The sequence below is a fragment of the Oncorhynchus tshawytscha genome, linkage group LG27, assembly GCF_018296145.1.
Source record: "Oncorhynchus tshawytscha isolate Ot180627B linkage group LG27, Otsh_v2.0, whole genome shotgun sequence".
NCBI lineage: Eukaryota > Metazoa > Chordata > Actinopteri > Salmoniformes > Salmonidae > Oncorhynchus > Oncorhynchus tshawytscha.
The window spans coordinates 20,613,721-20,628,719 of record NC_056455.1 but is presented as its reverse complement, the minus strand read 5'-3'; the positions used below and the strand labels follow the sequence as shown (position 1 = coordinate 20,628,719).

Sequence of the window (14,999 nt, the reverse complement as noted above, 5' to 3'; positions counted from 1 at the left end):
TAGCTCTTAGCTAATTATTATGTGCATCGGAGCGTCTTAATTCATAATTATATGGCTTCCTACTACCATTATCATCAATCCTGTCCCTCTGCTCCTTTGCTCTGTCCGCTCCGTGTGTGGTGTGTGTGTGTGTGTGTGTGTGTGTGTGTGTGTGTGTGTGTGTGTGTGTGTGTGTGTGTGTGTGTGTGTGTGTGTGTGTGTGTGTGTGTGTGTGTGTGTTTCATACAAAATATAAAGTGTGTGTTTCATACATTGTAGTACATGTATGATACACACACTCCTCCCTCTCCTGGCCCCTACTGTGCCCCCTCAGTGGTAGTCCCTGTGGGGGAGCTCTCCAGCCTTGACCACCCAGTCACCCCACACTTCAGCACTGTTACAATGAAAGACACATGTAAACACACGTCTAGGGCCTACTAGGCAGACAGATAGAGGGGGAATCTGCATCATTCACACAGCCTCCTTGTCACTACAGATACACTCCTCCACTCCCCAGCACTCACACAGCCACAGAGGTGAGGCCATCTCAGCAGAAAGGTAAAAATAGCCCTTGCCAAGGTTAGTGGCCATTTTGGGCACTCTGAGATGGCATGAGTAGTACACATCACCCACAGAACCTAACATCGCTGTAATAATAGACAGTCAGCTATTAAACTCAGACTGAACCAGCACTGATGATGTCACTGGGTTCTTCCTGGTTCTTTACTGCCCTCAAGTGTTTGGATTTAGCTGTGTTCCTCTATTATACAGTATGTGTCAAGGTAGTGATAGTAGGCTATGATTCTCCTTTATCCCCCCTCCATCTCTGCACCAGTGTTCTCTCCTTCTCTCGGTTAGTGTTTGCTACAGAGTAGTGTCCTCTCTTTGGCACCTCTCTGCATTCCCTTTCTCGTCTAAGCCAAGTAGGATGTTAGAGATGAGCAAATTGTCTTCCGCTCCTAAAGGGTGTCTCTGTGCTCCAATTGTATTTGAAGAAAATACAGCATCCGGTATGAGAAGAAATATATATGTTTTAATGAAATATATTTTGGATACAAATAATGGAAAATGTTTTAGTCACGAAAAGAATATCCCTCTATACGGGAGGGTAAAATAATGTCCCTCTATACGGGAGGGTAAAATAATGTCCCTCTATACGGGAGGGTAAAATAATATCCCTCTATACGGGAGGGTAAAATAATATCCCTCTATAAGGGAGGGTAAAATAATATCCCTCTATACGGGAGGGTAAAATAATGTCCCTCTGTACGGGAGGGTAAAATAATGTCCCTCTATACGGGAGGGTAAAATAATGTCCCTCTGTACGGGAGGGTAAAATAATATCCCTCTATACGGGAGGGTAAAATAATGTCCCTCTGTACGGGAGGGTAAAATAATGTCCCTCTGTACGGGAGGGTAAAATAATATCCCTCTATACGGGAGGGTAAAATAATGTCCCTCTATACGGGAGGGTAAAATAATGTCCCTCTATACGGGAGGGTAAAATAATGTCCCTCTATATGGGAGGGTAAAATAATATCCCTCTATACGGGAGGGTAAAATAATGTCCCTCTATACGGGAGGGTAAAATAATGTCCCTCTATATGGGAGGGTAAAATAATGTCCCTCTATACAGGAGGGTAAAATAATGTCCCTCTATACAGGAGGGTAAAATAATGTCCCTCTATACAGGAGGGTAAAATAATGTCCCTCTATACAGGAGGGTAAAATAATGTCCTCTATACAGGAGGGTAAAATAATGTCCCTCTATACAGGAAGGTAAAATAATGTCCCTCTATACAGGAGGGTAAAATAATGTCCCTCTATACAGGAGGGTAAAATAATGTCCCTCTATACAGGAGGGTAAAATAATGTCCCTCTATACAGGAGGGTAAAATAATGTCCTCTATACAGGAAGGTAAAATAATGTCCCTCTATACAGGAGGGTAAAATAATGTCCCTCTATACAGGAGGGTAAAATAATGTCCCTCTATACAGGAAGGTAAAATAATATCCCTCTATACGGGAGGGTAAAATAATGTCCCTCTATACGGGAGGGTAAAATAATGTCCCTCTATACAGGAGGGTAACATAATGTCCCTCTATACAGGAGGGTAACATAATGTCCCTCTATACAGGAGGGTAAAATAATGTCCCTCTATACGGGAGGGTAAAATAATGTCCCTCTATACGGGAGGGTAAAATAATGTCCCTCTATACGGGAGGGTAAAATAATGTCCCTCTATACGGGAGGGTAAAATAATGTCCCTCTATACGGGAGGGTAAAATAATGTCCCTCTATATGGGAGGGTAAAATAATGTCCCTCTATACAGGAGGGTAAAATAATGTCCCTCTATACAGGAGGGTAAAATAATGTCCCTCTATACAGGAGGGTAAAATAATGTCCCTCTATACGGGAGGGTAAAATAATGCATTAGTCATACTAATTCAATCTAATCAAGCAAACAAATATATAAATAAACATTTAAAAAAGGGATGAACAATTGTTACATATAAACTTGACTGTTACACTTCAGAATGGTAAGTAGTTATACAGCATGTCCCATAACTTTGTCTCTAAGAAGTGCTAGTTTACGGTAAGAACTAAGCTAAAAACTATGGATTTGAAGTTGAGCTTAGATACTCTGAATAATAGAAACCACAGCTGGGGGCAACCCCACAGCTAGCAGCTTACCAGCACAGTATTATATTATAATTTTACTATACAGTTATGTCCTATGTATGCATTAATGCATCATTCATGTTGTTAAGAATGCATTCATTAGAATATATAACACTATACAAGTAAGTGTTACGATATTATATCATGTCATATTATATTATACTGTTCTATATTACAGTGTATATCATGTTATTTTTTATTATATTTACACTTAGTTTCATCTTATATGCTATATATTTTCAACTGGCTTCATGCCGTTGCTGACCAGTCCTGGTCCTGCTTGTTCACCAGAGCAGTTTTCTTCATCCACTGACCAACAGGGTTGTTCTCCAACCTTAGACACAGAACACAGTAAGACAGGCTGGTTCAGGAAACATGGTTAAAAACATGGTTATTATATAATCCTGTACCTTCAATTCAAATACAGTGGAGAAAAAGCTCAGAACAGTGTTACTTTAGCAATAGTTACAATATCACCTGTCAGACATGGGAGGTCCTCCATTCGTCTGAGGAGGTCCTGGACTCTGTGCACCAGGAGTCGCTTCCTTAGTCTCATCGTTAACCCTGTTGGAGTAATAAGACATCAACATTCACATTCATGATCCACCACAATACTGTCCCCTAAACAGACAGAGGAACCGTGGGAAAATGGGGTTGGTGACATTATACCAATGAGTTGTGGATGTATCAATATGTAGTGAAGTTTACCTGACATCATCATTGATCCACCACAAGACAAACGTTATTACATGCCCCATTGTGAGATTACAGAGGTACGATCTTAAATTGATCACTCTTTGGTTGCTGAGCATTTTCCTGCACAGCAGGAAATGCAAACCTGTAGTGTATTCAAAGTTTAAAAGGGCATTGAAAGTTGGTAATTTCTACCTTAAAATGACCGATTTGATTTGCCCTAATGAAAAATCTATCAACTCACGTAACAATTCACATTTCCTGTTGCTGCAGGATTATTTTCCTGCTGTAGCAAACTGTCTCAAAATGAAATCCAGCATTTCTCTTCTGAGAGAATTCAGTATCTGTTCCCTCACGGCCCATTGGCTGAATGGGCTCACCTCTCTCTCCTTGCATGAGCATTTACCATGCTCATTAGGTATTACAGGTATTAGAATATAAGGAGCACGTGTTAAACAAACGGGTCTTTCTATTAAACCTGTGGGATCAATGACTCATGGGATCAGCTCTGACTGAGGATAATGAAACCCAACCGGTAATGAAGTAATGAGGGTCTTTCTCAGAGAAAGGTTAACCTGTTCACAAGATGCCCATTCAGCAGAGAGGACTCAACATGTGTCTCCTGACTGTGTGGTGGCTCCCTCTCCTCTTCCACCCCATCCCCCTGGTCCCTGATGGTTCAAAGGGACACATGCAGTTATAGATTATAGACAAGCGCATATCGGAGAGACTCGGCGTCCCCAGCAGCTGGATCAGGTTCTCCGTTGTCCCTTAGAGAAGTTAAAACAACAACACGTGTTACTTCTTGCTGCTCTAAGCTGTTGTCTGGCATGATAACTGATATTTAGTCATGTAACATGAAACACTTCAGCACATTAAACCACGTAACTACTAAAACTGTCCTCAGGTTGACAGAGTCTGACTCACCTTTGTTTTTCCCTGTTGGTGTTAAGGTAGTCCCGACCCAGCCGATCTAAGCTGTGTAAGAGCAAATCTGATGTGGTGTGTGATGAACAAATTAAATGTTGCGCTCAGTTCTAAATCATACATTTATCCTCTCTGAATTCATTTTGGACAGCTAAGATGACTGGTTGTACACTCTGAGCCCTATTTGTTGATGCAGGTCATAAAAGGTACTCACGGATGTTTGTCTCTCCAAGGAATGTTGCCATATCTGTACACTAAGAAACCAGCAATGCCCAGCAGCAGAACCAAGAACACCAGCTGAAAAACAAAAGGGTGTCTATGTCAGTTGTTGAGATCCTGTTAAACTGTTCTATATAAGTATCATGTAAACAAAACAACAAAACATGACACATACTGTGTGTGTATATATATATATATATATATATATATATATATATATATATATATATATATATATATATATATATATATATATATATATATATATATATATATATATATATATATATATATACAGTTGAAGTGGGAAGTTTACATACACTTAGGTTGGAGGCATTCAAACTCGTTTTTCAACCACTCCACAAATTTCTTGTTAACAAACTGTAGTTTTGGCAAGTAGGTTAGGACATCTTCTTTGTGCATGATACAAGTCATTTTTCCAACAATTGTTTACAGACAGATTATTTCACTTAGAATTCACTGTAGTGGGTCACTGTAGTGGTTCCAGTGGGTCAGAAGTTTACATACACTAAGTTGACTGTGCCTTTAAACAGCTTGGAAAAATCCAGAAAATTATGCCCTGGCTTTAGAGGCTTCTGATAAGCTAATTGACATCATTTGAGTCAATTGGAGGTGTACCTGTGGATGTATGTCAAGGCCTACCTTCAAACTCAGTGCCTCTTTGCTTGACATCATGGTAATCAAAAGAAATCACCCAAGACCTCAGAAAAGAAATGGTAGACCTCCACAAGTCTGGTTCATCCCTGGGAGCAATTTCCAAATGCCTGAAGGTACCACATTTATCTGTACAAACAATAGTACGCAAGTATAAACACCATGTACGCAATCCCAGAACAACAGCAAAGGACCTTGTGAAGATGCTGGAGGAAACAGGTACAAAAGTATCTATATCCACAGGAAAACGAGTCCTATATTGACATAACCTGAAAGGCTGCTCAGCAAGGAAGAAGCCACTGCTCCAAAACCGCCACAAAAAAAGCCAGACTACGGTTGGCAACTGCACATCGGGACAAAGATCGTACTTTTTGGAGAAATGTCCTCAAAAATAGAACTGTTTGGCCATAATGACCATCGTTATGTTTGGAAGAAAAAGGGGGAGGTTTGTAAGCCAAAGAACACCATCCCAACCGTGAAGCACGGGGCTGGCAGCATCATGTTGTGGGGGTGCTTTGCTGCAGGAGGGACTGGTGCACTTCACAAAATAGATGGCATCATGAGGTAGGAAAATTATGTGGATATATTGAAGCAACATCTCAAGACATCAGTCAGGAAGTTAAAGCTTGGTCGCAAATCGGTCTTCCAAATGGACAATGACGCCAAGCATACTTCACAAGTTGAGGCAAAATGGCTTAAGGACAACAAAGTCAAGGTATTGGAGTGGCCATCACAATGCCCTGACCTCAATCCTATAGAATATTTGTGGGCAGAACTGAAAAAGCATGTGCGAGCAAGGAGGCCTACAAAGCTGACTCAGTTACACCAGCTCTGTCAGGAGGAATGGGCCAAAATTCACCCAACTTATTGTGGGAAGCTTGTGAAAGGCTACCCGAAACGTTTGACCCAAGCTAAACAATTTAAAGGCAATGCTACCAAATACTAATTGAGTGTATGTAAACTTCTGACCCAGTGAGAATGTGATGAAAGAAATAAAAGCTGAAGTAAATCATTCTCTCTACTATTTCTGACATTTCACATTCTTAAAATAAAGTGGTGATCCTAACTGACCTAATACGGGGAATATTTAAATGTCAGGAATTGTGAAAAACTTAATTTAAATGTATTTGGCTAGAATATACATTCCATACCAAACTAAATAAAGCAGTTAGGTTGTAATACTATCTATTGATAGCAGCAGATATACTGTAATATCATAATACTGTTGGTGTTGTTAATGCAGACACATTTTCAGAGATTTTCAAACAACTAGTGCAATAAATGTAGATACAATATGAAATAGAAGTACTATTTTAAGAGCTTTTTTCAATAAAAAACTATACTTTCAAGAATGTGGATCTGCAGTTCTATAAGTACGTTATTCATTTTTCTAATGGCAAGAAGTTTGCAACTTGTTTTAGCCACAGATGAAAAGTGGGTGGGTTGTCATTTTTCCAACACACAAGAATACATTTATTTGCAAAGTAAGTTGTCAGCAACCTTATCTTGTCTGAATCTAGTGCAGTATTTAGCATTTGATTAAGGAGGTAAAGGCTTGGGTACTGTACTTTTAAGAACACATTGGCAACAAGAAATAGATAAGAAATAGATAATAATAAATAATAAAGAAATCATTTTAAAACTGTGTTTGAAATACCCCAGTGCTTTCTACAGTCTACCCATGTCATTAACGTGTACTTACTGTCATCACAAATATGATGAAACTGATTCAGAGGTAAAGGATGGCTAGATTGATATTCAATCTGAACTCATGAGGAGTCATATCTGCCCAAAGTCCCAGACAAGAATTAGCGAGTTTGGGCTGACCAATAGTAAAGTTGGTCCATACTTCATAGACTCATGTTTGACCAGTATTATGTTTATCCTCCAGTCATTGTTATGGGAGAGAGGCCCAACGGATGAGGTCTTTAATTTTGCTAAAGAGGGGAGTGTAACATGCATTCTGGTTGCTCCTTTTTTAATTGATAGACAAGGAGCTTACTTGGTTATCATATTCATATGTTTTTGTCTAACATGGAACATGTTATCATTGATATGGCGAGTTTGTTAAACATTTAGTTTGCTTCAAGATTGACGTGCCTCCAATTCTCAGTAGAAAACCTTTTGTGCAATTCTTCGCATCTTTCTTAATGTCATACAACTTCTCACTGTTCTTTTTCTTAAATGAGGCATATGAAATCATTTTACCACTTCGAGTGGGTTTTGCCACCTCCCATACAGTGGAAGCATCTAATGTACAGTAGGGTCACTATTATCTTGTATGTAATTCACAATCCCACAATGCATTTCTGCTCTGAAATGTTTATCTGCCATTAGAGATGTAGTAAGTTTCTCATTTCTGGATAGAGAAACAAAGCTGCCCAGGTTCACAGATAAATATATTTTGACATGATTGGATAAGTCAAACGTACCAATAGAGCAACTGTTCACAGCAGATAGCTGTTGGCGAAAAATAAGTAGTCTATTGTGGAATATGAGTTGGGTACTGTAACGGGGTTCTTCCTGGGAAGGAGAGGCGGACCAAAATGCAGCGTGGTTATAGTTCATGTTTTTAATATAGGAAAACTCAACATGAACATAATACAAAACAATAAACGTGGAAAAACCGAAACAGACCTATCTGGTGCAACAAACACAAGGACAGGAAACAACCACCCACAAAACCCAACACAAAACAGGCTACCTAAATATGGTTCCCAATCAGAGACAATGACTAACACCTGCCTCTGATTGAGAACCATATCAGGCCCAAACACAGAAACAGACAAACTAGACATCCAACATAGAATGCCCACTCAGATCACACCCTCACCAAACAAAACATAGAAACATACAAAGCAAACTATGGTCAGGGTGTGACAGGTACATTAGAAAAGTATCATCTTTGGCTTGGGGTTTGATCTCACGCCAGACATCAACTAGTCCACATTCTGAACCCAGACTGTTCAAAACTCTTGCTGATTTAGTTAGGGGTTTGTTTGTCTTATCGCATTTGTCCATAATTGGGTTCAGAAGAAAAAGAAGAAGCTGTGGTGACAGTAACATGTCAAACAAAAGAAACAATATGGAAACACTCACCAGTGATTTCCTTTGTGTGGCCAGTGGCTTTGGCTTTGTCTCCATTTCCTGAGTTTAATCAGAGAGTAAAATCATTTCAATTGAATATGTATTTTATTTCAGATGGAGATGCTATAGACAGTAATGAGCTGTCTTTATATTAGTTAAGAGTACTTACCTGATGTGTTGTCCGAGGTGTCAGTCGGATTGTAAATTAAAATGTCAGTTGAATTGTCAGTCTACGTTTTTTACATTTTAGCAGACGCTCTTATCCAGAGAAATTAGCGTTAACTGCCTTGGATATATGTATCAATATGAAAGTGCAAGAAGTTTAAAATGAAAGAAAATAGGAAAATCATTCTTTACCTGCAACAATGTAATACAAATGGCACTCCTCCACCTTGCCCTTAAGAGAAGACACATGGGAAGTAAGTATCTCTAAAATCATTCTTTACCTGCAACAATGTAATACAAATGGCACTCTTCCACCTTGCCCTTAAGAGAAGACACATGGGAAGTAAGTATCTCTAAAATCATTCTTTACCTGCAACAATGTAATACAAATGGCACTCCTCCACCTTGCCCTTAAGAGAAGACACATGGGAAGTAAGTATCTCTAAAATCATTCTTTACCTGCAACAATGTAATACAAATGGCGCTCCTCCACCTTGCCCTTAAGAGAAGACACATGGGAAGTAAGCATCTCTAAAATCATTTTCAACAATCAAATCATGTCAATTGTGTGAAATAATAACAGGACTCACCTGGAGAACATGAAAGAATGTGAATGTCAGATTCAGGCATTCAGAGAGGATGACAGCACTGTTGTTCACATTTATCACCTTATCAGAGAGATGTGCCTCAAAAGGCTTGTTCATGCCACAGTAGGCTATTGGAGTCTGTGGGAAAGCACATAAGAATAAAATGAAGAATTGAATTCAGGTTTGAATCAAAAAGCCCTGTTTTGTCATACAACATAGTACTTATTATCTAAAGAAAATACCAACATATACAGTTGGTGTCCTGATTCTACACCCTTTTCCCCAAAGTGTACACTTGCATACTTCCCGCCATGGTTAAAAGCATTGGAACGGGTGTAACATTAGCTGTCGGGCAGTGTGCAAGTGTGCACTTGGGGGAAGGGTGGAGAATCAAGACAAAGTCTGTAGTACAAATTGCCTGTAGTACAAATTACAAACAAACCATAAGATCTCCACAAACACTGTTTGAGTACACCTCAATTTCAGATCCAGCCGGAGTTTCATATTGGTACACATATCCAATTCCCGTCCTCAAATCTTCACACCAATTCCCGTCCTCAAATCTTCACACCAATTCCCGTCCTCAAATCTTCACACATCACATCTTCACACACCACACTCCATTTTCTTGATGGGAGAGCATGCTAAGCAAGCTACGGAAGAAGACATTAATTTAGTACAACTTTCTATCAACCATCTACACAGGCAAACTACTGAGGGAGAGGCATCATGTGCCAATCTATCAACCATCTACACAGGCAAACTACTGAGGGAGAGGCATCATGTACCAATCTATCAACCGTCTACACAGGCAAACTACTGAGGGAGAGGCATCATGTACCAATCTATCAACCGTCTACACAGGCAAACTACTGAGGGAGAGGCATCATGTACCAATCTATCAACCGTCTACACAGGCAAACTACTGAGGGAGAGGCATCATGTACCAATCTATCAACCATCTACACAGGCAAACTACTGAGGGAGAGGCATCATGTACCAATCTATCAACCGTCTACACAGGCAAACTACTGAGGGAGAGGCATCATGTACCAATCTATCAACCGTCTACACAGGCAAACTACTGAGGGAGAGGCATCATGTACCAATCTATCAACCGTCTACACAGGGAAACTGAGGGAGAGGCATCACGTACCAATCTATCAACCGTCTACACAGGGAAACTACTGAGGGAGAGGCATCGCATACCAATATATCAACTGTCTACACAGGGAAACTGAGGGAGAGGAATCACGTACCAATCTATCAACCGTCTACACAGGGAAACTGAGGGAGAGGCATCACGTACCAATCTATCAACCGTCTACACAGGGAAACTACTGAGGGAGAGGCATCACATACCAATATATCAACCGTCTACACAGGCAAACTACTGAGGGAGAGGCATCATGTACCAATCTATCAACCGTCTACACAGGCAAACTACTGAGGGAGAGGCATCATGTACCAATCTATCAACCGTTTTCACAGGCAAACTACTGAGGGAGAGGCATCATGTACCAATCTATCAACCGTCTACACAGGCAAACTACTGAGGGAGAGGCATCACGTACCAATCTATCAACCCTCTACACAGGGAAACTACTGAGGGAGAGGCATCAAGTACCAATCTATCAACCGTCTACACAGGCAAACTACTGAGGGAGAGGCATCAAGTACCAATCTATCAACCGTCTACATAGGGAAACTACTGAGGGAGAGGCATCAAGTACCAATCTATCAACCGTCTACACAGGCAAACTACTGAGGGAAAGGCATCAAGTACCAATCTATCAACCGTCTACACAGGCAAACTACTGAGGGAGAGGCATCACGTACCAATCTATCAACCGTCTACACAGGCAAACTACTGAGGGAGAGGCATCACGTACCAATCTATCAACCGTCTACACAGGCAAACTACTGAGGGAGAGGCATCATGTACCAATCTATCAACCGTCTACACAGGCAAACTACTGAGGGAGAGGCATCATGTACCAATCTATCAACCGTCTACACAGGGAAACTACTGAGGGAGAGGCATCATGTACCAATCTATCAACCGTCTACACAGGCAAACTACTGAGGGAGAGGCATCACGTACCAATCTATCAACCGTCTACACAGGCAAACTACTGAGGGAGAGGTATCACGTACCAATCTATCAACCGTCTACACAGGGAAACTACTGAGGGAGAGGCATCACGTACCAATCTATCAACTGTCTACACAGGAAAACTACTGAGGGAGAGGCATCATGTACCAATCTATCAACCGTCTACACAGGCAAACTACTGAGGGAGAGGATTCACGTACCAATCTATCAACCGTCTACACAGGCAAACTACTGAGGGAGAGGCATCACGTACCAATCTATCAACTGTCTACACAGGCAAACTACTGAGGGAGAGGCATCACGTACCAATCTATCAACTGTCTACACAGGGAAACTGAGGGAGAGGCATCATGTACCAATCTATCAACCGTCTACACAGGGAAACTGAGGGAGAGGCATCATGTACCAATCTATAAACCGTCTACACAGGCAAACTACTGAGGGAGAGGCATCATGTACCAATCTATCAACCGTCTACACAGGGAAACTACTGAGGGAGAGGCATCACGTACCAATCTATCAACCGTCTACACAGGGAAACTGAGGGAGAGGCATCATGTACCAATCTATCAACCGTCTACACAGGCAAACTACTGAGGGAGAGGCATCATGTACCAATCTATCAACCGTCTACACAGGGAAACTACTGAGGGAGAGGCATCATGTACCAATCTATCAACCGTCTACACAGGGAAACTACTGAGGGAGAGGCATCATGTACCAATCTATCAACCGTCTACACAGGCAAACTACTGAGGGAGAGGCATCACGTACCAATCTATCAACCGTTTTCACAGGCAAACTACTGAGGGAGAGGCAACATGTACCAATCTATCAACCGTCTACACAGGCAAACTACTGAGGGAGAGGCATCACGTACCAATCTATCAATGGTCTACACAGGCAAACTACTGAGGGAGAGGCATCATGTACCAATCTATCAACCGTCTACACAGGGAAACTGAGGGAGAGGCATCACGTACCAATCTATCAACCGTCTACACAGGGAAACTACTGAGGGAGAGGCATCACGTACCAATCTATCAACCATCTACACAGGCAAACTACTGAGGAAGAGGCATCACGTACCAATCTATCAACCGTCTACACAGGCAAACTACTGAGGGAGAGGCATCACGTACCAATCTATCAACCGTCTACACAGGGAAACTACTGAGGGAGAGGCATCACGTACCAATCTATCAACCGTCTACACAGGCAAACTACTGAGGGAGAGGATTCACGTACCAATCTATCAACCGTCTACACAGGCAAACTACTGAGGGAGAGGCATCACGTACCAATCTATCAACTGTCTACACAGGGAAACTACTGAGGGAGAGGCATCATGTACCAATCTATCAACCATCTACACAGGCAAACTACTGAGGAAGAGGCATCACGTACCAATCTATCAACCGTCTACACAGGCAAACTACTGAGGGAGAGGCATCACGTACCAATCTATCAACTGTCTACACAGGCAAACTACTGAGGGAGAGGCATCACGTACCAATCTATCAACTGTCTACACAGGGAAACTGAGGGAGAGGCATCATGTACCAATCTATCAACCGTCTACACAGGGAAACTGAGGGAGAGGCATCATGTACCAATCTATCAACCGTCTACACAGGCAAACTACTGAGGGAGAGGCATCATGTACCAATCTATCAACCGTCTACACAGGGAAACTACTGAGGGAGAGGCATCACGTACCAATCTATCAACCGTCTACACAGGCAAACTACTGAGGGAGAGGTATCACGTACCAATCTATCAACCGTCTACACAGGGAAACTACTGAGGGAGAGGCATCATGTACCAATCTATCAACCGTCTACACAGGCAAACTACTGAGGGAGAGGCATCATGTACCAATCTATCAACCGTCTACACAGGGAAACTACTGAGGGAGAGGCATCACGTACCAATCTATCAACTGTCTACACAGGGAAACTACTGAGGGAGAGGCATCATGTACCAATCTATCAACCGTCTACACAGGCAAACTACTGAGGGAGAGGATTCACGTACCAATCTATCAACCGTCTACACAGGCAAACTACTGAGGGAGAGGCATCACGTACCAATCTATCAACTGTCTACACAGGCAAACTACTGAGGGAGAGGCATCACGTACCAATCTATCAACTGTCTACACAGGGAAACTGAGGGAGAGGCATCATGTACCAATCTATCAACCGTCTACACAGGGAAACTGAGGGAGAGGCATCATGTACCAATCTATCAACCGTCTACACAGGCAAACTACTGAGGGAGAGGCATCATGTACCAATCTATCAACCGTCTACACAGGGAAACTACTGAGGGAGAGGCATCACGTACCAATCTATCAACCGTCTACACAGGGAAACTGAGGGAGAGGCATCATGTACCAATCTATCAACCGTCTACACAGGCAAACTACTGAGGGAGAGGCATCATGTACCAATCTATCAACCGTCTACACAGGGAAACTACTGAGGGAGAGGCATCATGTACCAATCTATCAACCGTCTACACAGGGAAACTACTGAGGGAGAGGCATCATGTACCAATCTATCAACCGTCTACACAGGCAAACTACTGAGGGAGAGGCATCACGTACCAATCTATCAACCGTTTTCACAGGCAAACTACTGAGGGAGAGGCAACAAGTACCAATCTATCAACCGTCTACACAGGCAAACTACTGAGGGAGAGGCATCACGTACCAATCTATCAACCGTCTACACAGGGAAACTACTGAGGGAGAGGCATCACGTACCAATCTATCAACCGTCTACACAGGCAAACTACTGAGGGAGAGGCACGTACAAATCTATCAACCGTCTACACAGGCAAACTACTGAGGGAGAGGCATCACGTACCAATCTATCAACTGTCTACACAGGCAAACTACTGAGGGAGAGGCATCACGTACCAATCTATCAACTGTCTACACAGGGAAACTGAGGGAGAGGCATCATGTACCAATCTATCAACCGTCTACACAGGGAAAGAGGGAGAGGCATCATGTACCAATCTATCAACCGTCTACACAGGCAAACTACTGAGGGAGAGGCATCATGTACCAATCTATCAACCGTCTACACAGGGAAACTACTGAGGGAGAGGCATCACGTACCAATCTATCAACCGTCTACACAGGGAAACTGAGGGAGAGGCATCATGTACCAATCTATCAACCGTCTACACAGGCAAACTACTGAGGGAGAGGCATCATGTACCAATCTATCAACCGTCTACACAGGGAAACTACTGAGGGAGAGGCATCATGTACCAATCTATCAACCGTCTACACAGGGAAACTACTGAGGGAGAGGCATCATGTACCAATCTATCAACCGTCTACACAGGCAAACTACTGAGGGAGAGGCATCACGTACCAATCTATCAACCGTTTTCACAGGCAAACTACTGAGGGAGAGGCAACAAGTACCAATCTATCAACCGTCTACACAGGCAAACTACTGAGGGAGAGGCATCACGTACCAATCTATCAACCGTCTACACAGGGAAACTACTGAGGGAGAGGCATCACGTACCAATCTATCAACCGTCTACACAGGCAAACTACTGAGGGAGAGGTATCACGTACCAATCTATCAACCGTCTACACAGGGAAACTACTGAGGGAGAGGCATCATGTACCAATCTATCAACCGTCTACACAGGCAAACTACTGAGGGAGAGGCATCATGTACCAATCTATCAACCGTCTACACAGGGAAACTACTGAGGGAGAGGCATCACGTACCAATCTATCAACTGTCTACACAGGGAAACTACTGAGGGAGAGGCATCATGTACCAATCTATCAACCGTCTACACAGGCAAACTACTGAGGGAGAGGATTCACGT

The 14,999-nt window shown here is 42.2% G+C and overlaps 1 long non-coding RNA gene across 1 annotated transcript; it reads right to left on the bottom strand.

Annotated features, from left to right (window-relative positions):
• Positions 1-2,116: 2,116 nt before the first annotated feature.
• LOC112226204 lies at positions 2,117-9,753 on the bottom strand. The gene is made up of 8 exons (XR_006080141.1): positions 9,459-9,753; positions 9,020-9,154; positions 8,889-8,928; positions 8,800-8,839; positions 8,277-8,661; positions 4,498-4,580; positions 3,141-4,334; positions 2,117-2,997 (listed from the first exon to the last, which is right to left on the bottom strand). It is a non-coding gene; the product is annotated as an uncharacterized LOC112226204 (long non-coding RNA).
• Positions 9,754-14,999: the final 5,246 nt, after the last annotated feature.